Here is a 14861-nt window from a genome sequence, read left to right on the forward strand (position 1 = left end):
ACTGGTCTTGCTAGCTAGGGATGATGGGAGTTGTAGTCCAAAAGGAGCTGAAGACCCAAAGTTGGGAAACAGTGATCTAAAACATCCTTGTTGCGTAGCAAAAGCTCATGGTGCTTCTCAGTTTGGTGCTTCTAGGTGACTTTAAAAGCACGTTGGGCACAAGCGACAAGCACCTTGAAGAAGAGAGAACTTTGGCGGGCACAACTTGTCATTCAGGGGCAAGGATTTTCCACCTTTAAGGACCCCTGACCATTAGGTCCAGTCGTGGCCGACTCTGGGGTTGCGGCGCTCATCTCGCTTTACTGGCCGAGGGAGCCGGCGTACAGCTTCTGGGTCATATGGCCAGCATGACTAAGCCGCTTCTGGCGAACCAGAGCAGCACACAGAAACGCCATTTACCTTCCCGCTGGAGCGGTACCTATTTATCTACTTGCACTTTGACGTGCTTTTGAACTGCTAGGTTGGCAGGAGCAGGGACCGAGGAACAGGAGCTCACCCCATCGCGGGGATTTGAACCGCCGACCTTCTGATCGGCAAGTCCTAGGCTCTGTGGTTTAACCCACAGCGCCACCCGCGTCCACCGTTAATCGGTAGCAAAACATTGTATTCGCCCAACACTCTTGCTTTCATGATGTCATAATGCCTTTATTTCAAAAGCATTAAATCTATATTTAGCTAAAACAACCCTTGCCCTCCCTGCTAGCAAGCAGTCACAAGAAAACACATAGCCTCTCTTTGGAAAAAGACATTCACAACATGACCTTAGTTTGGATCTGAACTATTTTGATGCAACAGTTTATGAAAGGAAACACAGGAGTCTCAGCAAAAAGGATTCGGCGACTATACTAAAAAACGTATCATGTTGGCTGCGGCTCGATCTCTGCACAAGAGTGATGCATAAGGCTCCTTGAAAATCAATAGTACTTTAAGGTTGGAAGTCTAAGCATATGTATTTCCTAGTAAACATAGTTAAAAGTGGCGTGAAAGGCAAGGAACTCTGGGGGGAAAGTGCTGTGGCCTTACTAAAATAAAGCATTTAATTTTTTTAAGTGTTTTTATTGAAAAGTTTTGGCATAAAATACAATAAGAATCAAGCTAGCTTATAGAATAAGAATATTAAAAAAGCTGAAAGATAAAAAGTAAGAGGGGGGAAACACTTATATGGCCATTTTCCATATTTATATCATGTATATACTGTCATTTATCCCTATGCAGAGAGGTAGACCTTCCCATCTTCCACCTGGGAGCCTGCTTTCCCCCCAGCCTCTCACCCTGGGAGATCCTTTCTACCCTACAGGGACACCCCCACCAACTGTCCCCTGCCTTTGTGTGTCCTCCTCAGTCCAAGGTAAAGGACTTCTCCCCCCCAAAAAAAAAAGCTTTTTGTAAATGTTTCCAATGCAAAATAATAAAGCATTTAAGAGAACCAAAGAGAGATTATTTACTGACTGACCCTAAGCAACTGTTTTTGTTTTAAGAAAATGCTACTTTGGACTTCCGAGGTTGAGAGTATCCATCTTCCCTTCTGTCTTCATGGAGTTCACTCAGCTCAGGATAGATGCCCTCAGGTAAAACGTGCCTATGGTGCCAACTGTCATGGAACAGGAAGCAGAACAGATTGTTACTTCTGGGCTAAATGCACCAGAATAATGAAAGATCGGGGGGGGGGGTGTCACAGAGTGGTTTTCCGCAGGGAAAAGCAACACAACAACAAGAAGTATGGATTAGCCTGTGGTGTTTAAAGGCTAAACAGAGTGAATTCAGTGCTGGGTCACAGCGGAAGAATCCGTATGTCACATTTTCAAAAGAAATTGGTGGGCCCAAGGCGGAAAGAATCAACACTGTACTTTACCTTTTTTCTTAGTTTTAATCCCATCACAAAGGCTCCATACAATGTGCTCTTGAGAATGAGAAGAATATACACCAGTTCCCCAAGATAGGCTCCCGTGAGATACGACTCTAAAAATCAAGGGTGGGAAAGAAATGTGAATGATCACAAGGTCATCTACAGACAGTGGAGGTAGAACATGGCCACCATGACTACAACTCCCATCATCCACCCTGCTAGCTGTGGATGATGGGAGTTGTAGTCCAAAAGCAGCTGGAGGCCCAAGTTTGGGAAACCCTGGCCAAAAGTCATCCAAGCTGGTAGCCATCACCACATCTTGTGGCAGCAAAGTCCACAGTTTAACTCCCCCACCCCCAATGATATATATATATTTGTACAAATAGTACCTAATATACCATTCCGCCCCCCCCCCAAGAAATATTCCATACTACAATGCATTTTTATACATGATTTTCCCTAATTGAAGCATTTTTGGGTGCCCTTTCCCATAAAGTATGCTTCCTTCGTGTGTGCCTTTTTTTCGATGGAGAACGTCAACATAAAATTCAGAAAAGTGTGACAGCTGCATTTCTGTCTGCATGCTGGTTCAGGAAAATCTTCCTTTAGTTTGAGATGATATTGGGCACTTAAAGGTGGCTGGGAAATACCCAGTCTAGGGCTGTTCAGTCTAGGGTTACCTGACTCACAACCATAAGTTTCACTTGTCTATGGAGCCAATCAAATATAAGGAGGAAGAAATTTGGATGAAGTTCAGATAAAGCTTGGCCAGCTTCAAGGAACTGCTCATGTTTGTGCACCAGCTTATATTCAGACAGCACAATTTTCAGGGTTACATATTAAAACAGCACGCAAGGCTCTGCATGAAGCAAGCAACTAACCCAGAGAACAATTATTGGCAATTCCTATTTGTGTAGCTTTTGACTGGAGGAACGGAGGTTATTAGATGAACAGATCTGTCAATGGGCAAAGAAACATGGATCAAAATGCAGACATCTGCCTATCTACAGTTGCTGCACTAATATTGTACCCATCCAGGATCAGGGTCAAAACCGAGGGTTCAGACTGGGGTCGAAGCCTTCTGAATAAGACAGGAGCAGGTGCTTTCTTGCAGGTTCTAGGGCCATTTTGGAAACAGCAGGGGAGGTCTACAGAGGACAGCTTGGAACATCCTCAAGACTTGCTACACCTGCCTTCCCTACTTATTCCTGAAGGATGGGGCTATTATTCTTCTCTTGCGGTGCTGGAGGCCATGCAGCGAAAGCTACAGGCAATCTACAGTTGCCCTCATGTGCTCTGAGACTTCTGCTGGGAGTTGGGGTAGCAATATTGCTTTCCCTTCACCATGTTGGAAGCCCAGGATGATGACACGCCTGTATGGGTGCCCTGGAGGCTATCAGTAGGTGAGGTGACGTTTATCATGGACTGTGTTATGTACTGAGTTGAATAGGATCCAAAATGCAGCAATCTGATTGGTCCTAGAACAATAGGATCCAAAATGCAGCAGTCTGATTGGTCCTAGAACAATAGGATTCAGAATGCAGCAGTCTGATTGGTCCTAGAACAATGCAGCAGTATGATTGGTCTGCAGGAGCCACCCAATCCAGCTCCAGGTGGAAGTGAATCCACAACCTGATTGGCCACAGGAGAATCCCGGAATTAGCCAATCACGTGGGGCCCATTGTGTAAATAATGTATATAAAGCAGATATTTGGGGGGAACTTTCATTCCTCATCACCACTATGAGCTGAATAAAGAGCATGAAATCCACTCTCGACTCCGAGTATATTTCAGACTGGCCGTGCCAAAATGTTTTGGAGCAGAACCAAGAGGTCCCCCTGCTGCCCAGTCACACTGAACTCAGAAGTAATCAAACCTACACAGGTAACCTCCTGCCTTCATGTACAGATCGTCATCCTCCCTAAACAGGAAGCTGTGCACACTGAAGTCAATGGGACTTAATTCCGACCATGTTTATTGCAAGGGCTGTTAGATAGGAGACTGGTTGGCAGAAGGTCTCTAGCTCACTGGTAGGGGCATCTGATACAAATCTCCCAGGGTTCAAACCTTGGCATCTCTAGCTAGGGCTGCGAGAGACCTTTGTAGAAATCCTGTACGGTTGCTGCCAGCCAGTGCTGACAAACTGAGCTAGGTGAGTCAGTGGTCTGGCTCAGTACAGTGGTGCCCCGCAAGACGAATGCCTCGCAATACAAAAAACTCGCTAGACGAAAGTTTTTTCCGTTCGCGATTTGCCTCGCAAGACGAATTTCCCCTATGGGCTTGCTTCGCAAGACGAAAACGTCTCGCAACTTTTTTTCTTTGACTAAAAACAAAGACATGTTTTGTTTATAAAGTTAATTTATTTTCCCTTAAATTTTTGAACTGCTCTTTACAGTATGTGTGACTTTAAAGAGCAGTTAATAAACTGTTGTTGTACCAAATTTGGCTTTGTTTGGACTTTTTTTGACCATAGGAACGCATTAATTGATTTTCAATGCATTCCTATGGGATTTCGTGCTTCGCAAGACGAAAAATTCGCTAGACGACAAAAATTGCGGAACGAATTAATTTCGTCTTGCGGGGCACCACTGTATAAGGGAGGTTTCTTGTGTTTTTATTTCCAGTGAAATTCCAGCATTGAAAGCACAAGGCAATTTGGGTTTACCTCTTGCAGCTTCGCTGCCGCCACCACAATCTGAAAGCAGAAGGGGGAGAAGACACATTAGCTATCCTTAGACCTGGAAAAACTGAAAGTAGACAGGGAAAGTGACAGCTGGGTATGTGGGGGTGGGGGGTAATATTTCCAAAGCATGGCTTTAAAAACCCAAATGTGCATGTACTTCTCCTGAATGTCCCCAGAGGCTGTGTGTAAAAAAAAGGGGGGGAATAATAATGAACAATATATTGATAGCAAAATGATCTTTGCCCCCCCCCCCGCAAAAGGCAGGAATGGAATCTTCCTTGAATATTGGCATCAGAAGATTTGGCTAGGTGTGAAAACAGCCACAATTTCTCGAACACATTTAGGGAAACTACATGCTATTTGGAAATCCACTGAGGATCAGTTGGTAGAATAAGACAAATGCAATGAAAGGAGTTCATCAACAAATGTTTGAATATGATAGAACACATTACTAGGAAAATGTATTAGAGATGAGGAATGGTTTGCAGTCAAATGGATCTGGGAGCATTTTGCCCATGTACAGTGGTACCTCAGGTTACATACGCTTCAGGTTACATATTCTTCAGGTTACAGACTCCGCTAACCCAGAAATAGCGCTTCAGGTTAAGAACTTTGCTTCAGGATGAGAACAGAAATCGTGTTCCGGTGGCACGGCAGCAGCAGGAGGTCCCATTAGCTAAAGTGGTGCTTCAGGTTAAGAATAGTTTCAGGTTAAGAACAGACCTCTGGAACGAATTAAGTACTTAACCAGAGGTACCACTGTAAATAAAACTTTTTAAAAATGTGACCAGGACTGTGTATGGTGCAAAACTACAGGAATGCATAGAGAACGTGGTGGCTTGTGGTAGATTTCACCTTCCTGGGAATCTGAGCTCCCTAGTCTTTAGGGCAGTCTTTGCTAACCTGCTTTTCACTTACCTGCACCATTTATGTCATCCTCATAGTCTGTGGATCCTTCTGTACCGTGGAAATTGACTCTGCACACAAACTTATTATCTGCATTCTGCCACTCTTCCTTGGTGATTCTTAAACGGCTGGTCATTGAATAGCGCTTCGCGGTGTTGTCATATACTGGGTCCTCTGTCTTTACCCCAGCCGTTCTCTTCTCGTTATTCACGGTCCAGCTCAGGGCGACATGATCTGGGAAGAAATCGGTGACTAAACACACAATGGTGGCTTTCTCCTTTTCATCGACCTCCTGCTTGGGCGGAGCAAATATGGTCACTTGAGGGGGGCTGACATCTTGGTCAACTCCTGGAAGAGAAAGGAACAAGGTAAACAGAGATGATATACCTCCTTGACCTTCGGTTGGCTATTTTGCCACTTTCAACGACATCACTTTCAACTTGCACGTGCAAACAGGCCACTGTGGATTTCACTTCTCCCTTGATGTCACCTGAAACTGGGGATGTGCAGATCGGTCCATGGTGGCGTCTCCCAGTTGCCCCATTTTTCCAATCTTATGTTAACTTCTCCACATTTCGGCATCCGTTTGAGATTTATTTTAAAGTAAGCATGAAAAATTCCAACTCTAAATAGACACATGTGAACTGAATGAACTTTATTACGGTCACAGACCAGGATAAAAGCCAAACAAAAAGCAAAAAACCTATAAATAAAATAGCAGTTAGGATTTTTTTTTAACCGATAATTGTTAGAGCAAATAAGGACAAAGAAACAAGCATTGGATAAAACATCTGAATAAAATACTAGATTAAACACGGATAATGGATGGGTAAAAACTGATAATTAAAACAGATAAGAACTAAAAACAAATAAAAACACACAGTTAAGACAACTGTAAGAGCATAAGAACTAAAAGACTCGCAGCACAATGCTATGCACATTTACTCAGAAGTAAATCCCATTTAGCTCAGTGGAACTTACACCCAACTGAGTGTGCATATGTTTAAAGGAGGAAAAGGCTCTAAATCAGGATTTCCCAAACTTGGGTCTCCAGCAGTTTTTGGACTACAACTCCCATCATCCCTAGCTAGTAGAACCAGTGGTCAGGGATGATGGGAACTGTAGTCCAAAAACAGCTGGATATCCAAGTTTGGGAAACCTTGCTCTAAATGATGAGTTTGTTTTCAGTTCCAGGTTGGATAGCTTAAATCTTTCAAATGAAGTGTCATGGGTAGGCAAACTAAGGCCCGGGGGCTGGATCCGGCCCAATCGCCTTCTCTATCCAGCCCGTGGACGGTCCGGGAATCAGCATGTTTTTACATGAGTAGAATGTGTCCTTTTATTTAAAATGCATCTCTGGGTTATGTGTGGGGCATAGGAATTCGTTCATTTATTTATTTTTTACAAAATATAGTCCGGCCTCCCACAAGGTCTGAGCGACAGTGGACTGGCCCCCTACTGAAAAAGTTTGCTGACTAGATCCTAACATTGTGGTTATGGTTGCAATAATACTACCAGCCCTGATGCCAAGAATGAGCAGACCATCCATATTTTGCCAAGTTAAATAGCAACAATGCAATGCAATGTGGAGCTGAAAACTCATTTGCACCAATTTTCTTCACAAGCTAGTCTATGTGTGTGTGTGCCCATGTGGGCACTGTCCATTTTAACACTGTCATAACACTGTCCATTTTAAAGACTAATTTTGCTAATATTAAAAAGCTTCATCTATTATTGAAGGGGCGGAGAACAGAGCTCCTATTTGTGTGAGGGGAAAATATTTCACGGAATGGTTTCAGAGTTACCAAAATTCCCAGTTTTGCCATTTTGAGCCATAAAAATAATTGTGTACGAGAGAGAGAGCGGAGGGATGGGGGAGATAGGAAATACATGACTTTAGTCCACATTTTCCCCATTATTCTTGCTCCTCATATCATTGTGGAACAAGAATTTCCTCCTCCCCACCCCACTCATAATTGCCTCTGGGGAAACAGAACCTGCAAATATTCGAAACAAGCTTTTAAAACCCAGCAAATTGTGTTAGAGGCAAAAGTTAGATGAGCACGCACATCACAAACACCAGTCCCTCTTTCAAACTACTTGCCGGTGCTCTGAAAAGAAGCTGGTGCTCTAATCAGTCTCCGGCTACATTCATGTGCCTATGCATGGTGACTAAGAAATTCACCTTATTTCAGTAGGACTTGAAATGGGACACAGAATATTAGTATAAAGTCCAAACCTTATACCCCTGCCCTCTGCACATACAAACAGGCAAATGTTCCACCAGAACCACCAACTTACAGCCAAGACCGTACCTAAGACAGTGAGTCTTGTTCCACTTCCAAAATGAAGTTCATATGCAGAGCACAGAGGTACGAGGCACTACGAAAATCATTTGCCTTCTTCTCTAGGCAGCAAACCAGTGTTTTTTTCCTGGGGGGATGCAGACCCCTAAACATTTTGTGAATCTTTGTCCTTTTGTCCATTTACTGTATTCCCCCCCCCCAATCTGAACTATAAAATTGTGTGTTTTTTTCTTGAGTCGAAATGAGTGTACCCCAAACATTGTTTTTAAGAAAAATAGCACTGCACCAAACTGTCGTTTAGATATATCTTTGCCATGCAAGTTCACACTCAAACTGCATTTCTACAGCAGACTATTCGGGGTTTACTTAAAGATGTTTTCGATAGCTGGAGAACAGGAAAAGGGGGAGACAAGTGGAGACCCCAGGACCACATCTGACCCCTTAAGTGGGGAGGGGGACCTATTGGTCCCCTGAATTGTCAACTCTGGAGGAGTGGGTTTTAAGTGAGATGGTGGCTGCGACTAGGGATGGGGGTGGAGGGAGTTCAATTCAGTTCACATTTAAAGGCAAACCTACCAAACTTTCTGCAAGAAGATGTGAACCAAAGCACAACCATCTTTTGAATTTTGAGCTTCCCCGAATTTTGAAATGCATTTCTCTCTTTTTAATTAAACGTCAAACTATATCTAATACACATTTCCTCTATTCCATTTATTGTCATTCTCAATCTGCTGCTCATCATTCAAATTCTGCCAGCCATTTCGTTTCACTACAGTTCTTTCTCAAATGTTCCATAAAGGGCTTCCAGTCTTCAGTTTTAAAAAGTTGGTTACGTTGGTCTCCCGCTCTTGCTTCCCAGTGAGTGTAAAATGCAGTTCTCCAGCAGGGTAGTATGTACAAAAGGCTAGGATAACATGTGCATAAAATGCATATATTAGCGAAAGCACTCTGCAAACATGCATTATAGTGGGGAAACTTGCCTTGCAAAAATGTATATATTAATATTACAATTCTGGTGAATTTTCATGAGGGATTTTTTAAAAAAGAAAGAAACTGATGTGGGAACCTGAACCTTGTGGTTGTGAGAATGGCCACACCAGCAGTCCTCTTTAGGGCTGATCTGTATGTACCACCATCCTCTCTAGTTGTCAAAAGGATTTTCAGTGAAAACAAGTAGTTCTGGAGGAGGTAAAGTTTCAGGGTCAACAAAGACTGTACAGTGGTACCTCGGGTTAAGAACTTAATTCGTTCTGGAGGTCCGTTCTTAACTGTTCTTAACCTGAGGTACCACTTTAGCTAATGGGGCCTCCCGCTGTCGCTGCCATGCAATTTCTGTTCTCATCCTGAAGCAAAGTGCTTAACCCGAGGTACTATTTCTGGGTTAGCGGAGTCCGTAACCTGAAGCGTCTGTAATCCGAGGTACCACTGAAGTCCTTTGACCTACCTCTTAGGTGGCAAATTTGTGTCTGGGGTATACCACTTTTAGACAGGGAGGGGCTCTCATCACTGAAGCCTGCTCTGGTGAGGGTGGAAACACATTTGTCAGACAGAAATCGAGGCTACAAGAACTCTTAAACCCGAAACATGAAATGTTTCAAGTCAAAGAAATTCAGTCGCGTGGGCCCCCACCTGCAATATGAAATAGGGCGTCCATATACAGTGGTACCTCAGGTTACATACGCTTCAGGTTACATACGCTTCAGGTTACAGACTCTGCTAACCCAGAAATATTACCTCTGGTTAAGTACTTTGCTTCAGGATGAGAACAGAAATCGTGCTCTGGCAGCGCGGCAGCAGCAGGAGGCCCCATTAGCTAAAGTGATGCTTCAGGTTAAGAACAGTTTCAGGTTAAATACAGACCTCCGGAACGAATTATGCACTTAACCTGAAGTACCACTGTATTCTTTTACCACCTTGAGAACTAGGCCAATGTGAAACTCCAGAAGTAGCCGTTGACCCTACAACTAGTTTTCCTCCTCCAGAAACTACGACCAGTGTGGTGCAGAAATCCAGTGAGGTGTCGTGGTTAGATTGTTGCTTGACAAGGACCTGGGAGACCAGGGTTCAAATCCTTACGCGGCCACTTGAAAGCCACTGGGCGACCTTGGACCCATCTCAGTCTCTCCGCCTAACCTTAACTCACAGGGGTCTGTGAGGATAAAATGGGGTTGTGGGAGAATCATGTATACCACATTGAGCTTCTCGCAAGAAAGGCAGGCTATAAAAGCAACAGTGATACCTGTTGAGCCTGAAACTAGAAGTGAAATGGTTATGCATTCAGGGTTAAATGGCTCTCCTCAAGGAGCCCTGTTCCCTGCCAGATCATAGCAGCTGGGGTGGGCTGTATGCCAATGTGCCCCCCCCAAATCCATTTCAGAAGAGGGGTTTGCTTCAGGACTGCAGGAGTGGAGGAAATGGTTACGGTACATTTCTACCCACCTACCCCTGCTGCAATCCCAGTAATTATCATTCTCTCCCAGCTGTTGCTGCTGCTTGCATTTTTAAATGCTTGCATGTTAAATGCAGAGATATCCTTAACACCACAACTCACTTGGCCCTAATTCTGCCCATTTTTCTTTTTCCTTTCTTCGTATCCACCAGAGTTAAGTCCTGGTGTCAAAACCAGATCCCAGAGCTCAGCCAAGGCACAAGATAAAGTGTTGCTTTGTCTTCTCCTGATATCATTTTTTTTTTTTTGTAGAGTTCATGGTGTGTTTTTTTTAAGTTAATGTTTTCTCAGGTTCAAATCCATGCAATCCCTGGTTCAAATCCCACATCAGCCATGAACTCTTGGCTGCTTTATAACTGTAAGCTATAATAATTTTGATTATTGTTGTTATTCTCACAAGGGGCCTTTTTCCTGAATGGGTTTGTATCGTACTTTGAATTGTGGCCACCGTGCATTTTGCTATTTTAGTTCCTCTGTGCCCCCTGCCTGCCGCCTCCTTGGTTCCTTTTAAGAGTAGATATTCTGACACTCAACTTGGAGTGCCGGCTCTTAGAGATGCCGGCGTTTTACTTCCACACACAATCCAGCCAGAGCTGAGTGGCCCCTTTAAGATTCAGCAGAAAAGTGAAGCCTGTGCATCAGTCCTTCCTAGTGAAATCAGTGGGGACAGTTAAAGGAACTGGGTGCTAATCATACAGTCCTACATGCCTTGCAACCTTTGGCAAATTTCTTCCCTACCCTTCCACCCACCGAGAGAACCCAAAATGCCAGACAATCCCAACATTCATTTAAAGGGTCCCACTCATCCTCAAAAACATTAGTGTTTCTGACTAGAATCCCTCACCAAAAGTGTGCTTTGAATCTCATCTTTTTAAATGTTACAATGCAAAACAAAAAACCACAAACCTTTGCCCAAATCATTTATGGCTTCCCGAGTCCCTGGATTCTGTAGATTAGTTCAGCTGAGGTTTGCATCAATTGCACAGGCACATTTTTAATTTATTTGCTTCTGCTTTCTCTTGTGCTGCCAGCCCTGTGGCAAGACTTCCTTGCGCCTACCGTTCATGTGTTTCTTACCTAGTACAGTGAGCCGCGTTCCTTGTCCGAAATGCAGCTTTTCAGTGGAACACGGCATCACGTTCCTGTAGGCAAACCTTTACTAAAGAGCTAAAGGTGCCTAGCCTCCCAACATGACACAGGTGAGGACAGGGAATGGTCTGTGTGTTTGTTATGCCTGTTCCCACACCTGAGCTGCCTCCCATGATTCCCACAGCTTAAGGCTATGCCTGCTTTAATTTGTGTGCTTGGCTCCACATTAGGCGTTTGCCTTCCAGAGTCTGGTGAAGCCAGACGTGCTAATAAACGGAGGTTGGAACTAGGTCGGTGGAGTTTCCCAAAGTGCTTGAAACTGACCATCTGGGACAGAGGGTGAAAAAAGACCTAGAAGTCAAAAGGTCAAAAGGAGCCTAGGTAGTGGGAAAGAATGTGGAGTTTCACTTCTAAAACAATTCTTTCTTTACTTTCTTTCACTTACACTTATGGGAATTCGGTTTGGGGACAATGGCAACTTTATAAGCTCCTCAAGAGCTCAATAAACAGAGATTTGGGAAATCCCAGAGGAAGCACAGGACACATACACGCACCTTTCCATTTTCTCTGGTATTGTTAAGATGATGAGAACCAATAAATGAAAGCCAGAGTGATCTAGTGGTTAGAGTGCCCATCTAGGACTCAGCCATGGAACTCACTGAGGGGGCCTTGGCTCAGACGCTCTCTCTCCCTCGGTCTAGTCTACCTCACAAGGCTGTTGTGGGGAGAAAATGGAGGAGGGCAAGCAATGAGAAAGAACTAGAGATGCTACCTTGAGTGGAAATAAAATAATCAGACGATGACATTGCCGTACCTCACATAATTGTCACTCCTGTAAAATTTACCATATACAGTAAGTCGTTAAATGTGAGCAGATATCTGAAGTGCTTTTGCAGCCCTTAAAATGAGCCATTATTTTAATTCCACCCCCCACATTGCCAACCCCTTCTGCTTACCTAAAACAGTCAGTCGAGTTCCTTGGCCAAAGCTCAGAGGGTTATTGTAACACAGTGTGAAACCGTTATCACCAAAGAGGGAATATCTCTCCTCAAAGATTGGGGAAGGTCTCTCAAAGAGAACACCACCTGCGCAGGCAACCGCTTTGCCCTTAACTTTTTATCTGGCTGCCTGCTGCTGGGAAAAGCCTCTGGCCTAACAAACACAGCAACATCTGCAAGCCACAGGTTCCCCAAACTTGCTCCACAGCTTCCCAGATACTCCTGGAACATAGGAAGTTGCCTTGCCCTAGATTAGACTATGTATCGTCCAGACAAACCAGTATTGTCTAGACCAGGGGTCAGCAAACTTTTTCAGCAGGGGGCTGGTCCACTGTCCCTCAGACCTTGTGGGGGGCCGGACTGTATTTTTTTTAGGGGGCGGGGGAATGAATGGATTCCTATGCCCCACAAATAACCCAGAGATGCATTTTAAATAAAAGCACACATTCTACCCATGCAAAAATGTGCTGATTCCAGGACCGTCCGCGGGACGGATTTATAAGGCGATTGGGCTGGATCCAGCCCCCGGGCCTTAGCTTGCCTACCCATGGTCTAGGCTTTCCCAACCTTCTGCCCTCCAGATGTTTGGGACTACAGCTCTGATCATGCCTACTGGACATGCTGGCCAGGGTGAATAGCTGCTAGAGTGCAGAACATCTGGATGGCACTAGGTTGAGAGACAACTGTCCTAGTATATACACTAGCATGGTCAAATGTAACCAATGAACCAGCTGGTCACAGGTATGGGCAGCCACAATTCCCATCTTTCCAGTGCTTGTATTTCTAAATACCATGATCATGCTATTTACTCCTAATGTATTATATCAACGACTGCCTTGTTTATGTAGATGAGGAGGGCTTCTGCAAAATGTGCAGATTCTGATCATATTCATCCTCTGCTGTTTGGAACAGATGGCAGAGCATGAGGCTCTTAATTTCAGGGTTATGGGTTCGAAACCCACATTGGGCAAAAGGATTCCTGCATTGCAGGGGGTGGACTAGAAGACCTTCACAGCCCCTTCTATCTTTATGTTTCTATGACACATCAGTCCAGCTAACACATTTATATTTCCTGCTTCTGTCTCTGTCTTCTCTCTCCCCTGGACTTATGAAATTGGGCTTTTGCTCTCTCCCTCTTTGTCAGCTTTCAGATTGAATGTGCAATGGATTGCCTGTGGCTACGTTTGAGCCCGATGTATGGAAGTGAGAGCTGGACCATCAAGAAGGCTGATCGCCGAAGAATGGATGCTTTTGAATTATGGTGCTGGAGGAGACTCTTGAGAGTCCCATGGACTGCAAGAAGATCAAACCTATCCATTCTTAAGGAAATCAGCCCTGAGTGCTCACTGGAAGGACAAATCCTGAAGCTGAGGCTCCAATACTTTGGCCACCTCCTGAGAAGAGAAGACTCCCTGGAAAAGACCCTGATGTTGGGAAAGATTGAGGGCACAAGGAGAAGGGGACAACAGAGGACGAGATGGTTGGACAGTGTTCTCAAAGCTACCAGCATGAGTTTGACTAAACTGCGGGAGGCAGTGGAAGACAAGAGTGCCTGGTGTGCTCTGGTCCAGGGGGTCACGAAGAGTCGGACACGACTAAACGACTAAACAACAACAACAACCTTTGAGCCCTCAGTACAGTTTTGGGCAAACCAATTCCTAATTTTTTGTTTTGTTTAACAAAGCTCTCTTTTCTGTCTGGGACAGCTATGGAGTCAATATTTGGAGCCAAGCTGCTTGTTAGGAGGAGGTTTCCCGCAGGTCAGCCAATTTGTGCCACACAATATATATCTAGTTTTGTTAAGATAGCAACGTGGAACTCGAAAGAATGTTAGATTTACCATTTTTTCAGTACAGAGGTTCGTGAGAAGGTTCGTCTTCTTACCTAATACAGTCAGCCTGGTCCCTGCTCCAAAGTGTAACTGATCAGTGTTTGCACAGCCAACTAGCTCATGAAATAACCCCACTTTGATTCCCCACAAGGTAATCCTCTGTCTGCTACAGTTGGAAAGCTGCTCTGTCAAAGTTCCTCCTCTCTGCCACTACTTCATAAGTTACCCAATGCTGATAAGACATGAAAAGAAATGAGGCTTTCTGTTGGAAGGCAGAGACATTTGTTTCCTCCTGATCTGTCACAGAAATTAATTGCAGAGCACACGTTATCTAAGGCATCTATTTCTTGACAACATCTCTCCCCCTCCCCCTCTGCCCTTTAATTCCTTGGAGGCTCCAGGACAACGATAGATGAGCTGAGAATGTCACCTGCATGCTCTCTGAGAATGGAATCTGCTACTACATTAGGATTGTGATAATTTGCATGTGTGTGGATGGGACTTGAAGGACCTAACACCCCCAGACAGAATTTTCACACCGTTTCATTCTATCTCATAGAATGCTCACATGACTTTGCATGCAATACTTCTCAGTGAAGCTAGCTCACAAATTCAGAGCCAAGGTTGATGATCAGCAGAGATACGTGAAATGGGTCACCACCAATTCCTTCTAGGGTGGCCTATTTTCAGGGCTGTTGGAGGACAGTCCTGTGTCTGAAGGTGTCTTCTACCTGAGGGCTGTCCAATTATGCA

The 14861-nt window shown here is 44.4% G+C and overlaps 1 gene segment (V, D, J or C); it reads right to left on the minus strand.

The window, feature by feature from the left end:
• Nucleotides 1-824: 824 nt before the first annotated feature.
• Nucleotides 825-14861, minus strand: part of LOC309521984 (T-cell receptor beta-2 chain C region-like) — a 56844-nt gene continuing 42807 nt past the window's right edge. Inside the window, exons 4-7 of the C gene segment in view lie at nucleotides 5448-5783; nucleotides 4512-4541; nucleotides 1853-1959; nucleotides 825-1591 (exon numbers count right to left, since the gene is read on the minus strand).

Source organism: Podarcis vaucheri, assembly GCF_965113315.1.
Source record: "Podarcis vaucheri genome assembly, chromosome: 17".
Classification (NCBI taxonomy): Eukaryota; Metazoa; Chordata; class Lepidosauria; order Squamata; family Lacertidae; genus Podarcis; species Podarcis vaucheri.